The 25,547-nt window shown below is 37.7% G+C and overlaps 1 protein-coding gene across 3 annotated transcripts in view; it reads left to right on the top strand.

The window, feature by feature from the left end:
* The window catches only part of Immp2l (inner mitochondrial membrane peptidase subunit 2), an 835,428-nt gene that overhangs the window by 462,476 nt on the left and 347,405 nt on the right, over positions 1-25,547 (top strand). The window lies entirely within an intron of this gene.

Here is a 25,547-nt window from a genome sequence, read left to right as displayed (position 1 = left end):
GATATTTTTCAACAAAGGGAAGTCAAAAAATTACGAGCCCCAGGAAAACAATAATTCAAATTTCCTTAGGAGGTACATGGACATAAGAATTAAACACTAATCCCTGAGCAGGATTGTCTTCTAGGCTTATCATACCAAATGACAACTGGGAATCATAATTCCCAGCAGCTACACATACATACATAATGACAGTGTACATTTGAACTGGAAAACCTCTGAAGAAATGGACTTGAGTGGTTTCCTTCAGGGCAGGGTCAAGGGAATTAATGACATCAGCATTACTTTCTGGTAATTAAAACCTGATATAAAACACATATTCTATTTTTATGCATCTTTCTCATATGATTGTTTTGAAGAATATATCCTAAAAGTGATATTCCACAAAGATGCTTAAATTATAGAATTTTAATGTAAAAAGTATTTCAGGATAACAATCAAATGTTAGGTAAATTTGTTGGCTATTCCCATTGTTTGATAAGATGCATTTTTATTAATCTACTGATTGTTTCATTAAGAATAAAATCTCTAATTGTATGGATTAAATTTTATGGGAGTTTTATTTTTGCTATTTTATGTATTTTTTACAGTTCTCAGTCTTTAAATCATTAACCCATAACCATTTAAGAAATGTAGTTCTTTAATAGAAACATCAGATTCTTTTCAAATAAATAATTTTAAGAAGCATGGTTTGTCTTCTCATTAATGGGAAATAATCATCTGTTTGGTAACTCTTCCCTTTTATTAAGGTCTACAAGTGTGGAATTGGTCAGATATGCTGTGGGGATGCAAGTGTAATCAACAATATATGTACAGAGATGGGAAAATATTTCGTAGTTAAAACCTGCACATGATTAAGTGAAGAATAATGTGTTCAATGTGTACTTTATAAATTCTGTAAAGTGGTCTGTGGGGTCCTTTAATCCCAGCACTTGGGGTAGAGATAGGCAGATCTCATAGAGTTCAAGGCCAGCCTGGTCTACAAATCAAGTACCAGGACATCATGGTTTACACAGAGAGACCCAGCCTTGAAATACCAACTCCCCCGCAAAAACATTAATAGTTTATTCTGGTAGGTCTTAATCATTACCATGTTAGTATTGTGTTATATGGCCTAATATATAAATGGGTATGTTACCATTATAGTTCGTGGCATGTACTTAGGAGAGTGGAGCTTAAAATTGAGACATCGTAAAGTTTCATGTGATAGTCAGCTTTATTTGGGGCATCAGGCAATGTATATTCTGAGGGCTATGCAAGGCCATGAGCAAAGTCCACATGAGTCTAGGCTGTATACAATCACAAGAGCAAACTGTACTTGAAAACATTTTTGAGGAACGAAAAGTAAGATGATGTGTAATCTGAAGCAAACCCTCCTATTTCCCACACCTGGGAGGGCTTGAAAGTACACCCCAGAGCAGCCCATGTTATGGAGGAACAGAGGTTACAGGCTCTTGTATTGTTGACTTGGGGTTTTCTCAGGAGCTCTCAGAAATCTCCCACAGCTTCTTCTATGCACCATGATCTGCCAGAGCTGTACAAACAAGCGTGCTGGCTGACCTAATTATGTGAACTTATTTGAGTCAGGCTATCTACATTTTATTCACAAATAGTATCTATCTAGCAAAGCACCATCAAACTGTATCAGAACATAAGTTTTTAAGCTTTCATAGGTGTGGTATTTATATTGTAAGGATTAATAGATTGGATTATGGTATATTTAGAAAACTTCCTTTTTAAAATTAATAATTTTTATCACATTTGTTACTTGATTAAGTGAATTCTAAGTAGACTCTGAAACTTGGCTTTAAAATTCAGGATTTCATATTTTCACAACTGAAATGGAACTCATGACCTGATTTTATGGCTGGAACAAATGTGTTGACCTCATAGTTGTGACTGTAAAATAACTCTTGCACCCATGGCTTGAGGAACACTGTACAACAATCAGGCAGAAAGATTGTAAGAGCCAGAGGATTGGGACATTTTCTATGAGATTGTCCCCTAGTAATGTTAGAAGCTACACCCTAAAGTCTCACCAATATGACTGCCCAAACAGAGCTGAACCAGGATGACAGAGGCGTACCAAGGTGGATGGGGGAAAGATCACAAAGCCTCAATCCTACACAAAGAACTCAGGCAACTAAAGAACACTGAGAGCATAAGCAATAGTGTTCCCCAGGGAAGAGACCCCCTAATCAGCTGTCCATACCAAATGGTCAGTCCTGGAAATATAATTATAAGTAATGTTATACAGACTGAGAAGGTTGTATTTAGGAATAATACATGTATATACATATGTGTATGTAACAACACTTAATGAAAAAGGGGCCATGAATTTGATTGAATGAAAGCCTGGAGTATATGGGAGGTTTGGAGGAAGAAAAGGAAGAGCGACATGATATAATTTTATTATAATCTCAAAAATAAAATAATAAAAAGGAAAACTACAGAGAAATTCAAGGTCAGAGCAGCTTTCGTCATGCTAAAGGAAAGTAGTAGTGTGAGAAATAATAAATCATAGCCAGAACGAAATGTAACCTTTTTAGTGTGAGGTATAAAATAGAATGAAAACTTTCTGCATTTGACTTCCAGAGCTCTGAGCTCTTTGCTTTCTAATTCCTGTTAGGTCACAAGTAAAAACTTTAATATTGGTTAAAGAACTATCCTAGCAGGCATAGTGATTCATGCCTTTATTCCCAGCCCTTGAGAAGCAGAGGCAGGTGGATCCCTGTGAGTTCAAGGCCAGCCGGGTGTACAGACTTCTGACAGGCGCATCTGTGCTCACTCCTGTTTTGTTGCCTCACGACTTACTTAGTTATCCTTTCACCTTTGCTCCTGAGGAATTGGAGTAACATTTAGATTTTATAAAATATAAAAATTGAATCGTTCTACATGCTGTACGTGTATTTAGATAGATCGAGGCTCTTTTACTGGAGGCTGGCATATCATATTCAGTGACGACAGCATGTTTTAACTTTGAATGAGGGTTCTTTCTTGCAAGTTCTGGTGTTAATACTATGTTCTTGCTGGGAGTGAGTTTTTGTTGTTTGTTTGGTTTTTGATGGATGCATTATTTACAGGAAAGCAAGAAAAGTACAATCACCATAAACCTTTTACTTCTTCATAAAGCAGTCAGTATCTTTAAATTGCCATCTGGAAATATAAACCTCTGTGTCCCATTGTCTGTATTTTCTTCATCTGATTTGCTTCAAACTTTTTATTATCCCTTTATTAGATAATTTAATATTCCATCTAATTAATTACCTTAAATTGATTTAGTGAAGTTGGCCTTCTTGTCTGATATTTGAAAAGGCCAATATTCTATTATGTAAATCTCAATAGATGAGCAAACCCAGAAAGTAAATACTTGAATAATAACTCCCGGCCCTGAAGCAAAGACAACTGGGTCTGTTTGTATTGTAAATGTTATTTCACTCTTCAATCAGTTACCTTACTAGGTAATAAAAGACCCAGATGTTAAAGTGGCCCTCTTTACAAAGTAAGGTGTAGGTAGGACTTATGTACTACAAAGCTGCCTTGGCTTGGTATTGTTTGATCTGATACTGACAATAACTTCCTAATGTTGCAGAAGTGGGCTTTAAAGTCATCCATGTCCTCCTAGTGACATTAGTAACTTCCACATTTGGCCTCAAGTATATCGCTAGAGTCTCTTGAATTATGTTCCAATTCCCCTTTCTCCTCAAGCTTATAATCTGTCTCATTGGCTGAATTCCAAATGTTTTGAAACCTTCACTTCAGAAAGAGTACAACTTTCCAGCTGCCTTGAAAACCTTTAGACCTCTGTATACTTGAAAATGTGAATCTTTAGATTAATGTTTCCTACCGTGTGGTAGTTTAAGGACATGTTACACATTTAAATATTAAAGCACCTAACAGCTTGATGTAGAAAGCCAGCTTATAACAGAACAGGGTAATGATGACAAAATGTTAATTAAGTTTTCCTTGTAAAATTTTTATTTTCAGTCTGAATGATCCAGTTACAGCAGTGTTGCTAGCTAAAAGCAGGCTATCTATTCAGCTATGCTGGCTTTTCTCATTATTGATCCTTGACATTTAGTTCATGTGCATACTTAGACTGTTGCAAAACAAATCACTTGAAAACATTCATAAATAAAAATCATTCCTGTTAATTGCAAAACTCTCTTCTGGTGATATCTTCTGATGTCATGGTTAGGTTTAGAATCTGAATGAGTTCATTAGAAACACGAGTAATGCCAATTCTTCATATGTGAAGCCTCTTATTCATCCAAAGCTATGGAAATGGAAGTCATTTGGTTTGTTAAAAAGATGTCCCTTTACAGGAAGACATGATGAAATTGAGTAGCTGTTTATTCAAGTACTAGTATTTTAAAAGTGTTAGCATCAATAAAATCCCTGATTTCTTCTGGGAGCTATATGACTTTATTAATGCTTTACTATTTACCTACTGAATTTTTACCCCCAATCAGGAAGTTTCTGTAAGAGCAAAGGAGAGAGTAAAGAGCCTGCCCTTGTAGATCCTAGTACCTATTATTAAATTTAGTGTCTAGTGATAAAGTTTTATCGTGTGTGTGTGTGTGTGTTGTGTTGGTGAATGTGCTTGTGCCTGATGGCACATACATGGCCATCAGAGAACAACATATGGGAGTCAGTTCTCCCCTATACTATGTGGGTCCTGGGGATTAAATTTAGGTTGTCAACCTTAGAGGCAAGTCTCTTCACCACTAAGCAGTCTCTTAAGTCTGAGACATGGTTTAGTGTCAAAATTACAAATGCATCATGTCTATAAATGTATTAAGTATCAGAAAGCATTCATTAAGTTAGCATATTAGAAATTTTAAGAGTCATTTGTGGTCCTGCAACGCAAACTCATTAGATCAGGGATTAGTATGCTGAAGCCCCAGAGGGAAGAAACTCATCTAGACTCATTGGTATCTCGTGTATAGCTGGACTAGAAGGCAGCTCATGACTCTTCCCAGCCCAGTCAGCCTACTTTGTGCAGAGGAAGGCCTCGGAGAAAAGGTCAGCCTTGACCTTAAAGAAATAGCACTATACAGAGTAATGAGCTTGGTCTAGAAATTTGTGTTTCTTGTATTTGTTCTATATTTCTCTTGTTTTAAAATTCCCTATTTCTCCATTTAGATTGATAGAACAGGGAATAATAGCATAAATGATTATAATGAAAGTCATAATAATGAATGAACATTCCTAAAATTCTGTGTGTTAAACCTTTTAAAAGCACTTCACTTATGGTTATTAACTCACTGACCTACACACTAATCTTAAATGATGAACTGTCTGTTATTTAGGATAAGGCATCTTCCTGCTAGCAAGGCCAAAATATCCTGCCATGGCCAAGCATTTAGACCTTTAGGTCTAAGGACAGTTTTGAACTTTCTGATCTTGAGGCAAGATGAAGTGGACACATCTTTATATAAAATACTATGTATGTTTTATATAAATACTGCACATCATGTACACACATCATATTCATATACATATAGTATTCATACATACATACATACACATATAATACATTTTCATCCGAAAAGCCTGTAATTATTTACATCGATCAACATAGCAATTAGCGTCTGTCTTATAAGGAATCTTGATTGGCAAGGAGCTGCTCATTTCATCAAGCTCTTCATCTGACTTCAGTTGCTCAACTGGGGCAAGACAATGATAACAGTTCATCATTTAAGATTATTGGATAGGTCATATTTGGAGTGGGGGGGGCAGTGAGTGGAGAGGGAGATAGGAGAAAGAGAAAGGGAGGAGAGGAAAGCACATGGGACTAGGAAGATTGAGTCAGGGGAGGAATAGATGAGAGAAAAGAGAGAGAGAGAGACAGAAAAAGACAGAGAGGCAGAGAGAGAGAGAGAGAGAGAGAGAGAGACAGAGAGAGAGAGACTATAAAGAGAGGGAGCCAGTATAGGTTTGAAGAGAAAACTAACTCTAGAGAAATGTCCAGAGACCTACAAGACTTACCCCAAGTAACAATTTGAGCAGCAGGGGAAAGGCTACCATAAATGGTCTTCCCTGATAATGAGATTGATGACTAACGTATCCACCATCATAGAGCCCTCATCTAATAGCTGATGGAAACTGAATTAGACACCCTACATGGGGAATGTGCTTCCCAAGTCCTTTTGTGCACCACGGATACATCGTGGTTCCACTGTCAGAGGTTTCTTAGACTGCCCAGGCCTTCTAACTGAGACCCATGTTCAGAGTGTCTGAGTCAGTCCAATGCTGGATTCCCAGCTATTAGTCTGGAGGTCCATTAGCTCCTCCTTGTTCAGGTCAGCATTTCTGTGGGTTTCTGTAGCCTGGTCTTGTCCTCCCTCTCTGCATCTGGATTCCAGCTCTGCTCAATGTTTCTTGTATTTGTTCTAGGTTTCTCTTGTTTTAAAATTCCCTATTTCTCTATTTAGATTGATAGAACAGAGGAGTGGGGTGGGGTGGGGTCATACAGTCAAGGGACAGGGAAAACATGCTACTAGTTAATCTAGACATGTTCTTCTATACAAACTTACATTCAGCAAACAAAGTGAAAAGGTAAATACACATTTCTAAAGCTAGCAAGAATCAGACACAACACACAACTCGGAACAAAAAAATATAGATAATATGAGCTAGTAAGTAATCAAACATGGTTAGAATGAGTCCCTTGTCTGAATGCTAGGGAATCCATATTACAGCTTTAATTGGTTAAAGTCATGTACTAGATATAGTGTGAAGAATTTAGAATAGTTATAAGTAAGACTTACATTTTTCTAGGCTTGGAGCAATTGACCTTTTGGAATGAGCTTTCCTTTGATCCCCTATCAATGTCCTCTAGCTCCTTTTAGTGTGGACACTGATAATAAAATAGTTGCAGAAATCACTCTTAAGTGCACAGGATCTGCAATGAAGTACATGTTGCATATATGAATAGCTTTTCTTTGTGTTATTCGGTCAACTTTAATTATTTATCTGTCATCTTTGTTTTCTTTTTATGTTAGTTACTAGTACCCTATTAACTGTGAGGTTTTGGGTGCTGGGATGTGGTTTGCTACTATAGTATTAGCTTGTCATTCTAATATAATTAGCTTATGATTGGAAGTAGCTAAGTTTCCAAAAGATCAGGTATAATTTGCTGCTGCTCAGACAAAATAAATGTCCAATACTGCACAGCCCATGTTGATTCTAACTGTTGTATATAAATTATTGGGCTTAAACCACAGAACAATAAATTCTTGTGACACAGATTTAATATTGCTAGTTCGCAGCACCATGCTTTCTCTGCATTTTCTTTCTTTCTCTCCTGTCTACTCTTTCTCCCTCTTTCTCTTTGTGTCCTTCTACCCTTTTGTTTCTTTTTTCATGTTTGATTACATAACAATTAGGAAAATGAATTAAACTTGTGTTAGTTTGATCTAATAATGCTATTTCTGTCTAGAGAATATATGGGTGATTGCTAATGCCTGCTACAAATGAAAGTAAATGTTTGCTAATGTCAATAAAATAGTTAAATAGCCAGTATGATGAGGTTGATGTGCTTTTAACATCTCATCTAACCTTAACTTAACATGCTGTTCATGGGGTAACTCACTCTTCTTCATTTTCCTGCACTTGCACCTTTCTAGCACTGAAAGTCTGATATTAAAAAATCCATTAGATTTGGGTGACAGGATGAAGGATGAGTTATATCTAAATCTGAAGATGGGATTTTATCAGCTTCAGAGATGGAGTAAGTAATGAACTAATGTTGTACTTAAGCATATTTAGCTGTTGAGTTCAAACAAACAAGATCAAAAGCTTGTCTGGGTGTGTGCATGAGTGGATGAATAAACAAACTAGAGGAAGAGGATTATGTGATATACCTTCAGCTCATCTAGGAAGCATCACTTGCTTGAGTGCTGATTGCCTTTAGAGTTCAATACATTATTATACTTTAGGCACGTACATTAAACTGGATATGAAATCGATAACTGAAGTGCTAATTCCCCAGATACTAATTTCACCTCATGTGTTTTCTTTCATGAAATAGATTTTTTTCACTATGTAGCAATAAATATGAATTCCATGTGCCTCCCTTCTATGACCTGCTTCTGTTTGGGGTGATTAACCCCTCCTTAGGCAGTCTGGTCATTCCATAGTCCAGGAGATAATGCTGAACTTAGTGTGGTTACCTAATCAGCAGAGCACACTGTACCCTGGAATTCCTGTACTCAATCCATCCTCCTGCCTCAGCCTCCCAAGTGGCTAGGATTACAGATGTATACCACCATGTCAGGCTGCCTCCATTTTATTGCATATTTTTTTTTATTTTATACCTAGTAGTCTATAATAGAGACAGACAAGCAGCTTTTTTATGTCTTAAGCTATCAATGAACCTTTGGTTGTTTCTAGTTTGGGACCATTATTACAAGTGATATTGCTATAAAATATTAGCTTATGGTTTATATATTCTCATTGTGTAGTATATAGGAGTACAACTGCTGAGTCTTATGTGTTTTGACAAGTCCTAAGTAGTTGTATTGTTTTACAACTCCATCAATTATACACAAGAATTCAAGTTTCTTTTTTGCCATTAAAATTGTGTGGTATGGCCTTTTCTGGCTGTCATTCTTCACCTGGCAATATGCATTAATGGCCCCTCTGTGTCTTCTCATAACTCAATAGCACATTTCTTATTATTCATTTATGTTTGTGCTTGCTGCAGAGTAATTGTTCTTAGGAATAATATATCATAATTTATCTCTTACCTCTTGAAGGCAGCATCTGAAGAAAGCTGCTGTGAATATTCCTGTGCAGGTTTTTGTATGGACATAAAATGAGTAAATACCAAGGATCATGGCTGGTGGTGAGAGTATGTCTGTTTTTGTAATTGACTATGGAACCATCTTTGGAGTGGTTGTGTCACATTGCAGTGCCACTAACAAGGATGGACAATTCCCATTGCTCCCTGTTCTCATTATTTGCTGTTGACATTTTGATTTTTCTCACTCTGACAGGTGTGTGAGCTTGTGTGTGTGTGTGTGTGTGTGTGTGTGTGTGTGTGTGTGTGTGTGTGTAAAAGAGAGAGGGGGAAGAGAAGAGAGACAGAGACAGATTCATTGCTTAAATTCACAATCTTATAATGATGTATGATATTGATAATTTTCTTAGTTTTAGCCAACTGTGCATTTGCTTTGATGTGGAGGTTCTTCATAATGTTTTACTCATCTGTTCACATTTTTTCCTTATTGTTGTGTTTTAACAATTTGCTAGGTAGGTATTTCATAAATATTTTATCCCAAACTATGATTTGATTTTTCTTATCCTTAAAGTGTTTTTTATAAAACAGATTTTTAAAATTATAATCAAGTCCATCTGTTAGGCTGTTTAGAAATGGTTTTGCTATGAGCATTTTATCTAAAATCTTACCATCTGACCCATGCTCATCTAGCTTCTCTTCCTTATTATCTTCTTGGAGTTTTACAGTTTTTGTTTTAGTTATGGTTTCTGTTGCTGCAAGGAACAAACCCCATGACCAAAGCAAGTAAGGGAGAAAAGGCTGTATTCGGCTTATACTTCCTTGGCACCATTCATCATCAAAGGATGGCTAGACAGGAACCCAAACAGGGTAAGAACCTGGAGGCAGGAGCCAAGGGAGAGGACTTGGCGGGGTGCTGCTTACTGACTTGCTTCTCATGTCTTGCTTAGCCTGCTTTCTTATAGTACACACAACTGCCAACCAGGTATGGCACCATTCACAAGGGGCCCTATATCATCAATCACTAATTAATAAAATACCATACAGACTCACTTATAAACCAATCTTACCTAGGCATTACCTCAATTGAAGTTTCCTCATCTCAGATGACTTTAGCTTGTGTCAAGTTGACATAAAACAAGTCAAGACCACTCTAGAAACTTTTTCCTCCCTAGAATTGTTTTAAATAAAGTGGATATTTAATGGCTCACGTGTCCTATGTTAAAAAGACTATTCTTTCTTCATTGAGTTGCCTTTGCTGCTGTCTTGCCATTGATTAGGGTTGTATTTTCTATGTGTATTTCTGGGCTCTTTATTCTCTTCTAGTGATTTGTCCCTGTGTATGTATCAAGGTTCTATAGCTTTGTGGAGACAGCTGAATTGAGGTAGTGCTAATTTGCGGACTTTTCTTCAACACTGTGCTATTTTTATCTCCTTTTCTTACCACATGAATTTAGAAACAGCCTGTTGAGATCTATAGAACAAGTTTCCATGTTAAAGACTGCATTCAGTCAACAGATCAAATTTGAAAAATTTGAACAAGGAATATATCCCTGTCATGTAGATCTTTAGTTTCTTCCATCTGAAATTTGTAGTTATTCTCATAAAGATCTTACAGACATTTTGAAACTTTACATGTCCCCCACCACTTCCTTTCTTCCCATCTCTCTTCTGCTTTTTTGTTTGTTTGTTTCCTGTTTTCCTGTTTGTTTTGCTGATTTGATGTCCTTTTGACATTCACATTACTGTAGGGTTTCTCCCCCACCCTGGCTCTTCCTTCCCATATTATTTTCTTGACATTAGATACTGAAGAATATTCCATCCTCATCCTTTCTGTCTCCTTGCTTTGTCCTCATAACAGCTGATCTTACAGATGCTAGGCTCTTTCTGGAGAATGGTTTTAGTATTTAATACCTGGTACTAGGTTCACAATACTACTGAGACGTGACTTAAGGTCCTCTTTATTTAACAACAAAGAAAAATATGAATTGATTTCTACTTAGTGTATATGTTTGTGGATGCCATCTCCAACTCCATTCTGTCACTATGTGATCATTTTTCCCTGGTTACCTCTAACCTCTCCAGCAGTGCTCAACCTTTCTCCCTCCACTTCACCCATATACCTGATGGTATAGTGTGTGTGTGTGTGTGTGTGTGTGTGTGTGTGTAAAAGAGAGAGAGAGAGAGAAGACATTTTTGTCTGACAATGTAGTAAATAATCAATCACCTTTACAAATATTAGAAGGCCAGTGCACTTCTATCATGCTTTAGTATGGCAGCAGGGTAGCCCCATTCCCTGGGATTCTGGATTGAAGCATCAGCACCAGCTATTCAATGAGATATCCTTAGAAACTACAAAGCTGTTGCAGTAGATTCAGAATTGGTATTGCCTATAATTTCTTCAGTGAAATCCTTTCACTGCACAAATTTCTAACGAAAGGAAAACTTTAAATATATTTTTAATACTGCTAAGTGTTATGGGAAAAATAGAAAAAAAAGTGTAATGAAAGAAAAAAACAATAGTAGCTTAATTTTGAGTACATTTTGTATCCCATTCATAGTTATTTTTTTTTCCTTTCATTTTGGAATGTTGAGAAAACATCAAAAGAGACTGATAAAATCTAATTGCCTCATTGCCTCTATGGTGATTAGATGTAATAAAGCCAGTCCTGAACCCAGCTCCTGTTCTGAAGCATTTGGCTTCTGAGGTTGTGTTTACCCTGGAGCAGGAGCCAGGCTTCCTTCTCAGGAATTAACTAGAGTCCAGTTTTGTGCAAGCAGCATAAGCCTGGGAGAAGGTCAGTTCTAGGAGCATGGGCCTGGGCAAACGTCAGTGGTAATAGCCTAGGTGTTGGGGCTTCTGTGTTCTGTCACAGTATGCTTGGAGTAAGTGCTTTTTTTGTTCCCTCTCTGCAGTGCCTGTGTAATACAGCCTGAAATCCTGCCAGGAACCACTTATATTGTCAATAATTTTTACAATTGTTCTCTTTGATTAACAGTAAGATTCTGCCATCCTTCCTTCCTTTTTTCTTCAAAATTAAGAATATCATGTTCTCTCCTTCAGTAGCTTCAGAATTGTGACACTGATTTGTAGTTGCTAAAATTATGACTGGAGGGGAAAGTGATGAGTAGGAAGTTCAAATATCCAGAATACATATTTTCTAAGTGTAACTGACATTTTACCTTCTTCCTTCATTGTAAACTAAAATTTACACATGGTTTTTGTTTCCTGGGAAAAAAAGTACAAATGATCTTTGGTCATTTGTATGGGACATTGATAGGGCCACTCTGGCTGCTTGGTTATTTGCTGAGTATAGATAACTTCAAATGTATATGTAGTTCCTAAAATAATTACCTTAGGATAACATGTCTCAGAGAAGAATTCATTCCTGCCTGGCAAAGCCACATGGTATAGGGAGAGGTGCCTGTATTTTGTCTGTGGCTGACTAGTAGCCTGTTGTAAATATGTCATTTGACCTTGTCCTGTTTCATTGGAGAGACTGAGTCCTTCCAGGACTCTACTGATCTTGAGAGCAGTGTGGAGACTGTAGGCACCCTCCTCTCATCTCCCAGCAAGCAGGAAGCATACGCCACACCCTTCCCTGGTGGCTCTCTCTCCTTGACCTCCCTGATACCCTAATCTCTTAAAGCTTATGAACTTTCTGTTTCCTGGGTAATACTACTCGCCTAAATCACATCATGAGTTTGTGTCTCCTAAGAAATCAGGAAATGGATGGCTATTTGATCACAATAGCTGGGTAATTTCAACCATTTAGGAAAAGCATTTCTATATACTTTAAAATACTTAGGCCTGAATATATTTCCCTGTTTCTTTTAAACAATGATCTTTCCGCAATGGCTGGTTGATATTAAAAGTAGGAATTGTATCATTTTAACCAATGTACTGTATCATAATCAACTAGGGCCATTACAGGTTTCTGTAAGATGAATCTATAGTTTCCAGTGACATCTATAGAAAATCTTCTTTTACAGCTTTGGTTTTACAGCCCTGCTCATTTTTTCCCTGTGCTAAACTTAATCCTTTAAAACTTGGATATATGCCATTTATTTCTTTTTGATAGATAAGCTTCTTTAACCAAGTAAATCATGGACTATCAAAAGAAACTTAGTATAATGGCAGTATCTAGCCCTCATCAGAGAGTCTACTTCTCAAATAATGAAGGGTGTACTGAAATACAACACAGGTGTCCTCGTTCCCTTGGAGTCTCCTTTTGCTCTTTTATTTAATAAGTGGCTTCACAGACAATTATATAACTACATTGCAGTCAATGAATGTTTTCATATTGAATAAAAATCTCATCAGGGACTGGAGAGATGCCTCCCTGGGTAAGAATGCTTGCTTTATAAATATGAAGGTCTGAGTTCAGATCTCCAGCAATCCTAGTTATATGTGTTTGCAACCTAGCATTGCCAGCCAGAGATAGGCAAATTCCAAGAGCCAGTTTAGCCAAAACAACAAGGTTTTCCTGGTTCTGTAAGACCCTGGTAGACATTGTAAGGCAGAGATGAGAGAGGGAGATACCAGTGTCCTGGTTTGGCTTCCACATGTTCATGCCTCGCATACATGTGCATCTTCATTCACACATACTACATATATGCTCAAAACCAGAACTCATCATTGGCTTTGCTATTCTTTTTACTTAGAATGGAAGTTGTTAAGAATATTAAAATATAATGGTCTATATGGAGACTTCTCTTTGTTGCCTGTAAAATCTGATTTGTTTGATTGTTTGTTTGTTTGTTTGTTTTAGCTTAAACCAATGAGAGACAGAAAGAACCAAGTGGTAGAGTTCAAAGAAAGAGGCATGGGATAAGCAGATATTTAAAGTTTATCACTGACGCTGTGTTTATCATAAATATACATAAATACTTAAAAACAGGACGACGTGAGCTCGCCTCACAAAGCTTTTGATAAGGCTCAAGATTCAGATTTCCATGGCTGAATTGGAGGCTCCCTTTAAACATTAATATTAGAAATTAGTATTGATAGAATCCTTTTTATTTTTTTCAGAAAATTGTCTGCCATTTATTTTCAAATATATTAAGTTTTATACTAAAAGAAAAGATATCCTATAAAGTACCTGATGTACACGTACCCAATATACTTTGACCTCACTATCAAATATTATATTTTCTTTTTGACTTTTGTTTTTAGGACACTGTTTCCCTCAGCCTGTTTTCTAAGTCATTGAGCTTGTTTGTTGACAATATTTTGTCTTTGCCTTGTAGATTAAGATCATTCCCTGCTTGGAGCTTGTTCTCCAGCATACAACTTAGGACCCTTTCATCCTCTGCATTCGTCATGGCTCATATGTGAATACTGCACAACACAGGGAAGTAGTGTTAGGCTCTGTCTCATCACAGAGCGTTGAATAATTGCAAATCAGTCTCTCCCTAATAGTCACTTATGCTGCTTCTTCTGGATTGCCTGTGTGTCATATGGGTTTCTGTAGAGGACTGATCCTGAATCTCCCCCAGGCCAAGGACTTCCTACTAGACTCTTCACTGTGCCAGCCACAGAAGCTCCACTCACAGAACATCCACCATGCTCTTCTTACCTCCCTTTTCCCTCTCCTCCTCATTCCTCTTCTCCTTTCCTCCTTTCTCTCTTCTTTCTTATCCCCTTTCCCCCCACTCCATAAGCTCCAGTTTTTAAGAATTTTAACTGTATGTGTGTTTAAACTAGGAAATATCACCAATATTATTTTCTTGCACCAGTAGTGAATAAAATCAGTCTCATTGCTTTGTGTACCAATTGCTACCTTCAAGTGAAGCAGAAATCGCAGTCCCTGGTCGTGTCCACCAGTGTTGTTTTTGTTTGTGGACAGGTGTGTGTCAGATCACATTGGGGAACACCAATGGGAGATGAAATGGATCCTTAAGAGCCATAGAACTGTTTGGGGGCAGGGATTGCAAGGGCAGAGGGCAAATAGGAAGGAACAGGAAATGGATTGGTGTGCATGATGTGAAATCCACAAAGATTCAATTTTATTTTTTTAAGGGAGTATATCAGAAGCCTTTGAATGGTGTATTTTAAATGGGTGGATTATATGGTGTGTCAATTATATATTAATAAAGCTGCTTTAGGAAAATGTATTTGAAACCTTAGAAAGTGGCCACAAACACCTTTTTACAAGTGAGGAAATCAAGACCTAGACAGGGAATGGCACTCTACAATGGTGTATATATATTTTTTTTCTGTCAAAAAATACTTCATTGTACTTTTGCATCATGAATATATTTTGCCACAAGAAGAAAACTTATTTTATTTTGTATTTTGCCACAGACAATGGTGGGAACTCATTGCATCTTGGTAAATCTGACTGAATAAAATTATAAAATGTGGAAAAAAAAAAGCCATAGAATAGACGAAGTAGTTAATGTGTTTAGCTGTTAGAGATTGCTATGTTACCCTCACCTCGAAATAATTAGAGTGGGAGACTAAATATGACAGGATTTCACGTATATTACACTGAAAGATAAGAGCCAGTGATGCCACAAAACTGTTCCTTGTTTTATCTATGGCTTTATAAAGTCCTAGCTAAAGAGCCATCTCTCTCTCTCTCTCTCTCTCTCTCTCTCTCACACACACACACACACACACACACACACACACACACAGTGTATTCTATACAAAGTTTTAAGCTTTTGTTTTCCCTGACAAAACACTAGCAGTGTTCTAAAAGAAACCTTGACTGAATCTTTAAGAAGAGTATGGGGATAATTTCAGTAATTTAAAAAGATGTTGCTTTGTATAATAAAAACTGACTTCTTTTCTTTTATTTACTTGAATAAATGCTTGAAAACACCTTCAAATTAAATTGAAAAGCACCTAATCCATGTTTTTCTGAAGGACTTGATTCCCTGTTTTCAAGCACATTTGTTTTGGAATTCTGAGCTATTTATATGTAAATGAAAGTCTCATGTAATTGGAACAGGGAGAGCCTGTGAGAAGCCCAGGCAACTGGGCTAAACTGCAGGCTTTCCCTTTCTGTTATACATTCATGATGGCAAGCGAGGGCAAACAGTTTGATCCTCATGTCAACATCACTCCTGGTAATAAAACGAAGAAAAGGGAAACTTTGTGTTAAGAATTAAATGGTGAAGTTTTTTTTTTTTTTTTTTGGTGACACATCATTTTAGACAGAGCTGCTAGCTTTGATAGGAAGCAAAAAGCAATCATTAACTTCTAACTATTTGAGATAGGAACTTAAATTATTTGCTTCAGGTGGTTGAGTTAAACTAAAATTGTGGAGTGGTTTTGGTCATCAAAGACTAAGTTTTGTTAAATTTTATTTTTAAAAAAATATGCAGTTTGAGACCTTGGTTACAACTGTACTAAAGTAGTTTTTCTGTTTTTGCAAAATTCCTAATTTTTATGTGTAGAAGAGGAAAATATCACTGAATGATCTTCTAGGGAAATAATAACATCTACCAGTATTCAGTACCCAGGGAATTTGTTCCATGTTTCAACTTTAAGGAGAAAAAGGAATTTGAATAATAAAGTCAGTTCTGGTGCAAAGAAGTGTGTGTGTGTGTGTGTGTGTGTGTGTGTGAGAGAGAGAGAGAGAGAGAGAGAGAGAGAGAGAGAGAGAGAGAGAGAGAGAGAGAGAGAGACACAGAAGAATAAAGAAAGGAAGAATTGGACCCCAAGATGGCTCAGGCTCAGGTTGGCACTTGAAACCAAGTCTCATGTTTAATACCAGGGACCCACATGGTAGGAGGAAAGATCTAATTCTTGCAAGTTGACCCTACCTTCATAAGACATGACCTACACAAAATCCTGACCCCACAAGCACACTAGATAGGTGTTTTAAATATAATGCGAGCAATAAGTATTAGACCACTGGTTATTGGGTTCCTCTATCCATGCACTAAGCCAAATCAAACTGAATTAATAAGACCAGAACTAATAAACAGAACAAAGCAGAGCACTCCTGGGTGATTCTCTGAAAGGCAGGAGACAAATCTTGTGGCAGGTCTGGGGACCAGGTCTCAAATGCCCTATAAGTGTGGTCTTGATCAGCTCCTGGGAGGAGCTTACTCTTGGCATTCGTTCTGAGGATCAGGAACTGGAATGGAAGAAATGAAAACAGGGTGGAGATGCCCAACAGTAAGTATCTAATTAGTTACAATGAAATAGTTTTAAGGTAAAAAAGCTGGCTACCTATCTATTCACCTATCTGTCTGTTTACAGACTGTTCTAGTAAATTCTTTGCTAGTCTTGAGAGCTGACTGGCTGCTCAGACACAGAAGAAAACAGGGCTCTCAGATGGCCCTGTGGATGTTACTGTCAATCTGTAAGCCAGAGTGGACATTTGGATGACAATCACATCCTGACTTTCACTTCTGCAGCAACTTCATAGCTTTTCCTTTTCTAGATCATGGTTACTTAAAATTTCCATTTGCCAGTAACTCAAGGTAAGAGAAGCATACAAGTGAGACATGCACTGATAGTAAGTCATAAAGATACTTACTCTAAAACAGTTCTTCAGAACACATGTAATTTTACTGTTTATTAAAGACAAAAGTAAACTTGTATCACAATGAGATGGCTAAACTGATTTGATTTTACATAGAAACTGAGAGCTTGCCTGACACTGCTGCTGAGAAGTGCATCTCACATATCCACACAGCACAAATGGGACCAGTGTGTTCATGGCTATTGCAGGTTGGAATCCTGTCTTAATCTTAACCCAGATTTCATTTAGTGATGTTTTATGATCCTCAAGTCAGCAATTCAAACAGCTGTTTATAAAATCAAACATCTTAATATAATCCTAAAGTATTCTGATTTGATAGCTACATGGTGAATGAATAACGGTATGAAATTTTGTTTTTTGTTTCTCACAATTTAATCGTGATATTTCTACTAGAAGAAAATTGCTTGTATGTACAGTAAAATACTGTAGTTCATAGCAGTTGATAGTCTCAAGTTGTTGTTGTTTGCTGGCCCTAAGTATGTGATGGCATTCAGACGGTGAAGTGAGTACCTGAATTCAATATCAAGGCTATAGTCATGTAAGACAACAGGGAATGTGCTGAGAAACACCCCAGGTTCATTATAACAGTTGGATATTGTATTAATTTTTAAAATCTACATTGCTGGTAGGAAGGATAAACAGTTTTGGAGTTCCTTAGCTAAGCATGCCATACTTTATAAATCAGCTATTTCACAACTAGGTATCTACATAGAGAAACACAAGTATGTTGTAGTCATAACTACCTGATTTGTAAGTCTCAAACTAGCATAAATTCAAATGTTCATCAACAATAGGTGGATAGATAAACAGACTCTATTGTAGCCACCTATTTAAATACTATTACTTGCTAAGGAATACCTGAAGAGACCCGGTTTCAACCCCACTCCCCAAAAAGAAAAGAAATATTACTAGTCAGCAATAAAGAGGATATAAACTTCAGGTAGGATGAATCACCAGATAAATACACTGAGTTAAAATATTGTGCTGGTCTTGGAGAAAATATCAGCAGATGTAAATGACACACAGTTAATGAAAATGGAGTTTCTTCTGGTTTTTTTTTTTTCAGGAAAAAAACAAAACAAAACAAAAAATCCTTATAATATATTAATTTTCTGTGGCTGCCTTAAAAAACAAACTACAAACTATGTGTTTTGAGACATTAGCTTGCAATCCCTGTGCAGGTCTAGAGGTGTTGTCCCGCTGTCCATGTAGAGAAGCTCTGGGATAAAATAGGTTCTGCCCCTTGGCCAGCCTGCCTTGGCCATTGCTATTCCATGAGTAGTTTCAGCATTGTTCTTTGCTCTGAATTCACTCTGTCCTGGCCTCACCTCTAACACAGACACCCTTTAAGACCTCTTGCATGGAATTGGGTTAGGGCATATCCAGATCTTCAGTGATGAGAAGCTTAATGAGTCTTTAGCATTTTCCAAATAAGGTGATATACCCAGGTTCCAAAATTAGGATTCAGACATATCTTTTTGTTGGCCACCATTCAGTTACCTACACCATATTACTCTATTTGTAGAAAACTCTAGAATATCCAAACTTGTACATAGTAGGTAAAATGGGAGGCTAACTTGGGTGGGGCTTTAAGGATTGATTACCAAAGGGTTTTTAGGACATCTGGGGAACAGCAGGTATGCTTTGCTTTGGTCATCTTCACAGTAATGACTTCACAAGAGTCTGTTAGAACTGGACCAGAGATGAAGAAATGGCTCAATGGGTAAAGTGCTTAGCCTGAAGGTCTGAGGCCCTGAGTTCAGATCCCCAGCATTTAAGTAAAGGCTGCTATAGATATGTATATCTGTAATCTTAGCACTGGAAAGGGAGGGGCTGGAGACATAGTGCTGGCCATTAGAGCCAATTGATGAGCACTGAATTCAGTGAGAGACCCTGTGTCTAAAGTTAAGATGGAGAGAGAAGTTGGAGACACGAAACACCATTTAAGAGCACTGGCTGATTTTTCCAGAAGGCCAGGGTTCCCTTTCCCAGCATCCACATGGTGACTAACAACTGTTTGTAACTCCACTTCTATGGGATTAGCACCTTCTTCTGGCTTCCTTGGGTACTGGGCATGTACCTGCAGGCAAAACACCCACATATATACAAATAAAATAATAAAATAAAAAAGATAAGATGGAGAATGACTGAAAAGATACTAGATGAAACCTCTGGTTTCCACATGCATGTATATACACATGCACTGTATATACATGTGAGTGCCCTCTTTCATATACAAAGCCAGCTTTACACTTACCATCTAGTATTTCTCATGTATCAAACTAGTTTACTAAAATTTTTAAATAGGATATGGCATAAATAAAAATTTGACTTAGAATTTTACTTTATTTGGGTATAACCAGCATCCCTCCCCCACCCACATACATGATAAGTGATTGGCTCATAATCTAGAGGTAGAACTGATGTGGCTAGTATTTTTGTGTCTATTAATTTCTGTGTTTGGAGTACATGTCTACAGATTATGTACTCTACTTTCTCTTAACTTGTATGATAAGATTATAATTGTCTATGCCCTCACTCATCTCTTGAAATTGGTCATACCCCCCCCCCCCCGGAATCATTTGCCCTCTTTAAACTTTGGTTAGAGTGTGGCATCAAGATGCCCGGGTGATTCCACATCATCGCGTAGCTCTCCAAACATCATTGAAGAAATTTTAAATTTATATTTTCAAATAAAGGGACATTTTGCAAAGCAATACTTTAGATCATGTCCTGATTTGTTTCTTACTACCACCGCACTTGACTATTAAAATATCATTGATAAGGAGATGATGCTATTGCTGAGACAGAAAATGTGAAATCAAAACCTATTTTCAATAAGCCTTTATGATAATGCAATGCTAAGCAAGCAACAGAGCTTGTCTTCATGGCATTGTGGTGGGAGTTGAAGAGGGAGGTGTAGAAGGAAGTGTAGAGGGAGGGGTAGAGGGAGGAGTGGTGAGAGGTATAGAGGGTGGTATAGAGGTAGGTGTGGTGGGAGGTATAGAGGGAGGAATAGGGAAGGTGTGGAAGCTCTCCAGACCCTGCTTTCCACATCAAATCCTCATGCCCACAGTAGCATGCTCACAGGGCACGGTTTTCTGTGTCCATCTAGACCCATCAGTATTATATGGATGTGCTGTGGAGGGCATAAGCAGCTGGTACGGAGCTGTGAGGCTAGCTTGTACAGTATCTAGCTCACAGTTCAGAAGAGGGTTCATTTAACTTTATGTATTGTTTGCTGTCTTTCTCCTTGAATTTTGTAACATCATTCCATTAATAGAAAGAAAGGTCAGCATTCAAAATGAATGAAATTTATTTATGATCAGAGATCTAGAATTTTTTTTAATAGGATGTATAAGGTCGGTTGTCTGGGGACTTGGGGAAAGCAGCTATAGTGACTTGGGCAATGGGTGTTCTAGCATGAGTAGTGCCCCTGTAAAGCAGAGAGAAGCCTGAAAGAAGACTGAGCCTATTAGTGAGATCTGATATGGGTATCCTGGAAATGTTTTTATTCTAGTCCAATGTTTGCAGTGAGTGGCACATGTTACCTTCAGTAACAACAGTGTTTCACAGCACGAGCTGGGTATCTTACAATGTCTGAGGACTGGAGTTTAAAAAGCCCTGCCCCTTCCCAGTCTTTCTGGAGACCCTCCTACTCACTTTCTTGCTCCAAGATTGAAAGAACAAAACAAAAATAACACTTTTGAGGAATAAATAACTTGTGACATGAATGATCTTCTGCAATGTGTGGAATATCACATGAAGCCCTAGACATTTGTCCTGTTTGCTGTCCTTGGCCAATGAGGACTTTCCTGAAATTGTGTGTCTGGAGAGCAGCATTCTGTTGTTCCCATCTTGTCACTATGTACACACCCTTGTCAGTTTATGGATTTTCACATCTAAGCTCATGACCCAACTAGACATACCTGAGACAGGCCTAGAAATTGTTCCAGCTTCAGACTGCCTAGATGGCTGAGATTAGCCAGTTTTAGGTTTCTCGGAAAGGACACCAGCGTGATGTTCACCACAGATCATTCTACTTAAGAAGTGTTGTCAGTTGATTATGGGGAGTATGGAATCAAATTATAAAAAGTATTTATTATTCATACCTTGCCTGCTTTCAGATGCAGTTTTCTGAGGCTTATAAAAATAAATATTTGCTGAATAAAAGAGGAAATAAAAAGCAGGAAAAGAGAAAGGAATGGTAGACTGCTTCACATCAATGACTTTATCTCTTTTGAGGAAATTGTTGATCTGTAATTGAAATAATTTTGTTGCTTCCTGATTGGTATTGGTATACTGTCTGTAATGAGCTTTAGCGTTCAGAATTGTATGGTTATAGATAAACTAATGATCACAACCTGGCTTTCATAGAAGTACTTGAGTATTTGTGAAGTTAATTACTTCATCCATTGGTCTTACTACAAATTGATAATAGATTTCAAAATGAACAAAAGCTTAAGAATCACTTTGTGGCACTTCCTTAGTTTTTCCAAGAAAAATGTGAAATATTCCAGTCATTGATTTCAGAATGCTGTCTGCCTCCTTCTTCCCTAGACATCCTTTATAAACATCTCTATGTGAAATGGAAGATTCATAATATTACTTTAGCATTCTTATTGTGTTGTGTTTACTATATTAGAAACAGACACTGAATTTTCTTCCCTACACTAGTTATATATGTTCTCACATCTTCATGCCTAGAATATATTATTTAAATATAAGGCCTGATACAAAGGTGAAATAATTTTCATAAAGTCCTGGGCAGGCAATATATTCTAGTTCTCTATGGAACTACAGATCTCTCTCTCTCTCTCTCCCTCTCTCTCTCTCTCTCTCTCTCTCTCTCTGTGTGTGTGTGTGTGTGTGTGTTTTAAAAATAGTATTCACTGTGCAAAATGCACTGCTTAGGCAAGGTGGGAATTCAAGTATGCAAAAAACACGATGCCTATTTATTACAAAGTTTTTGGTCCAATAAGAGGCTTATAAAATATGCAATATGCAGCATAGCAATTATAATTTGATATGTAGTAAGCTATAATGGGATGGAAGCTCCGTTCCTCTAGTAACTTGTATCTGTATTTTCATCACCATATTCCAGTCTGGCCCATCATGAGCATGTAATAAATGTCTGTTGGGTATGTGAGCCGAGTTTTAGCTGGAGAAGCAGCATCCCAGTGCTCAGGAAATGCTGGATGGGAAGGATGGCATTGTAGTGGTGATGGGACAAATGGCAGTATTCCAGAAAGAAAGTGCAAGTATGAACCAGGCATGCAAGAAGAAGGATCATTAAATTTCCTTCAGTGCTGTCCTGGAGACAATTAGCAGTGTCAGCAGGCCAGCTTCCAGAAGCCCCTCAGGAGTGGACTTTCCACATGAAGACTGATTCACATACCACCTCTACCAACATGCTGTAACTCTCCAGGCATGCATCTGACTTTCTTTTGTATTTCCTTTCAACCTTGCCTTTTCGTTTCTAATGTCATGTTCAAAGGAAGCAGAAGACCCAGAGAAGCGAAGGCTAAATCGTTATTTCTTTCAGTTTGACTTCTTAGTTCTTTGAAAAGTAGGTGGAGACCCCCTTGCTACCATGCCTCCTCCTCTATCCCTTCCTGGATGCCTCACTCCTGCCTGAGCTCCCCTGAGGATAGGGGTGTGACTTAGCCACTGCAGCTTCCCTGTGGTGCCTTCTCTCATTTCTGACTTCTTTCTATTCTTCCTGACCTTTGCCCTGCTGACTGAACTCAGTTCAAGCAAGGAGAGGGAGCCTGGGCCTGCAGCTCCACAGACAAGAGTACCCTGCAGCAAATACAAGGGAGAGCAAACAGCATGTCCCCACCCTCCTCCCTTCTCAGCATTCTTCCTGCTCTCATCCACCAGACATTTCCTTCACTCAATGTTGATTTATTTACATTCTCTCTTCACTTAACATGTTTACTGAGTTTTTATATTAGGCTAGGACCTAGCTGCTAGGTGCTCAGAATGCCAAGACATTGGTCTCAGCTTTCACAAAGCAAAGGTGTCTACACAGCACCAAGCACTGTGTGAACATGTTCATCACATAGAGCTAGCCAACCTACTTCACAATTTGTCATAATTAACTGGCAAATTTGTTAGGAAGACTAAACCATTACCTATGTAAGTAGGCATAGCATTAAAAAAATGTCATTGTGAGCTGATATTCATTTAAGGTTTTTGATGCATTAAAAAAAAGCCACAATGTTTTTTTGCAAGAGGCTATAGACTACTTATAGTAGCCAAATGTGTGGTGTAAATTTTGATTTGTCCCTTTACTAGCTGTGTGATATGAGACAGATTATTATATGTCAACATTAGATTGTTTGTATACAAATTTGGAACCCTAATATTACCCATATTATGGAACCATAATATTAGGGCCTATTTAAGTTTGCTTATCACACTCATGGGTCAGAAGAGGGCTTCAGATTCTCTAGGACTGGGGTTACATATGGTTGTGAGCTACAAACCACCATTTGGATGCTGGGAATTTGGATGCTAGAAGAGCAACCCATGCTCTTAACAGTTGAGTCATCATCTCTCTAGTCCCTAAGGTATTACCCTTTTATTTATTTGGTGTATGTATGTGTGTAGGGGTGTATGTGTGGGTGTGTGTTTGTGTGTCAGGGGGATGTGGTGGTGGTGGTGGTATGTGTGTGTGTGTGTGTGTGTGTGTGTTTGTGTGTATGTGGGCACATGCGCACATGTGAGCACATTGGAATCAGAAGACAACTTGCAATAGTTGGTCATTATTCAGCATGTGGGTGTAGAATTGAATGGGTCATCAGCCTTGGCTGCAAGCTCTTATATCCACTGTGCCATCTCACTGACCTTAGCAGTTACTTTTGAGAGAGTTTCTTCTTGAATTTTGAACACTGAATATTGTACCATTAAATTTCCAGTTAAACGGAGAAATTTCTTTTCTTTAGAACCTATACTTCGTTTCAGGAGCTCTCTTCCATAAACCATTTCCTGCTACATCAGTAAAATGTCCTGAGATCCCTATGTGTTTATCATGCACATTTGCAATCAGTATCAATACTTGCTTTATAGAGCCTGTGACACTGAGTCCCATTAATATGAGGACACATCATGCTGCCTGATGACTTTAATGAACACCCAGGGTGGCTCTGCTGCACTGAAAATTGTCTCACTACCTTTCAGGGTAATGTAGTAGTTGTAGGAAATTATTAGATTTTCCCTGATTCTGGGAAACATCCAGAGTCATCTAATAGTAGAATAATGATGTTGCCTTGGAATTGAAAATAGACAAGCAAACAAACGACTTGCATGTGACTGATACTCTATTTTAGAGCTCCAATACACTAAGCATACCCATCACTTTCATTTCCATGATAAGTAACTTTTTTTTCTCTCAAAAGTATGCTTAAGTACGTGTGTTGCTTTGGAAAAACAAGACATTGTATAATTCAGAATGGTACCTTCTGTACCTTTCTTTCTCCTCAATGGGTGTTTTCTCTGAGGCGCCATCTGTTGGTTCTCTTTGCCTGCATGGTCCCACTGTGTTTGCCCTCCCTCACCACTCTTATTTATCCAGAGGGTTGGGGACCTGTAGAGCTAGATTTCCTAGGCGAAAGGCAAGGGAAACCTCTTCCTGTGTGGCCAGTGGAGGAGGGAGTGGAATAAAAATAAAGGCAAGTTAACAACAAACTGGATAAGAGGTGATAACAAGGCAATAAAGGCATAAGGACATAAGCTAAGTTCTGAATCTGAACTGTCATGTGTAAGCTTCTGGTCTTCCCTCCATTGATCCTATGATAACTGAAACAGACGAGTATGATATAGTATGAATAAATCCCTTCTGTGTTGACACACACAACCACCCTTAATACAATAACAAGTCTACTAACATTCCTGATTTCTAATATTAATAGAAAACACATGTTGTGAATAGGCTCATAAATCAGACAGTAGGTTTAGAAAGTACAATTTGAAATTGTCTTGTGTGATCATTATAAAATATCTATTGAACTGCAATGGTTGCCACCTTCTTAGTGAAATTTCTAGTTTCCTTTTCCTGTTCAAAATCTCATTAAAGTGTAGCTATACCTTCAAAATGCTTATCATTTTCCTGAAAGATATATACAAATTATTCAACTGTTTTTCAAGTTTGAGGAAGGAGGATTCAACCGTGAAATAGTGTTCTTGTAGCTAATTGCCTTCCTACTGCCTTCTTATCTGAGTTTAACCTAGATGAAACACCAAGTTTTTAACGCAAATTGAAGATGTAGTTTTAATTTTAGATGTTGAGATAAGGTGTC

Source organism: Phodopus roborovskii, unplaced genomic scaffold, assembly GCF_943737965.1.
Source record: "Phodopus roborovskii unplaced genomic scaffold, PHOROB, whole genome shotgun sequence".
Classification (NCBI taxonomy): domain Eukaryota; kingdom Metazoa; phylum Chordata; class Mammalia; order Rodentia; family Cricetidae; genus Phodopus; species Phodopus roborovskii.
The sequence above is the reverse complement of the archived record's forward strand: the minus strand, read 5'-3'. Positions and strand labels throughout refer to the sequence as shown.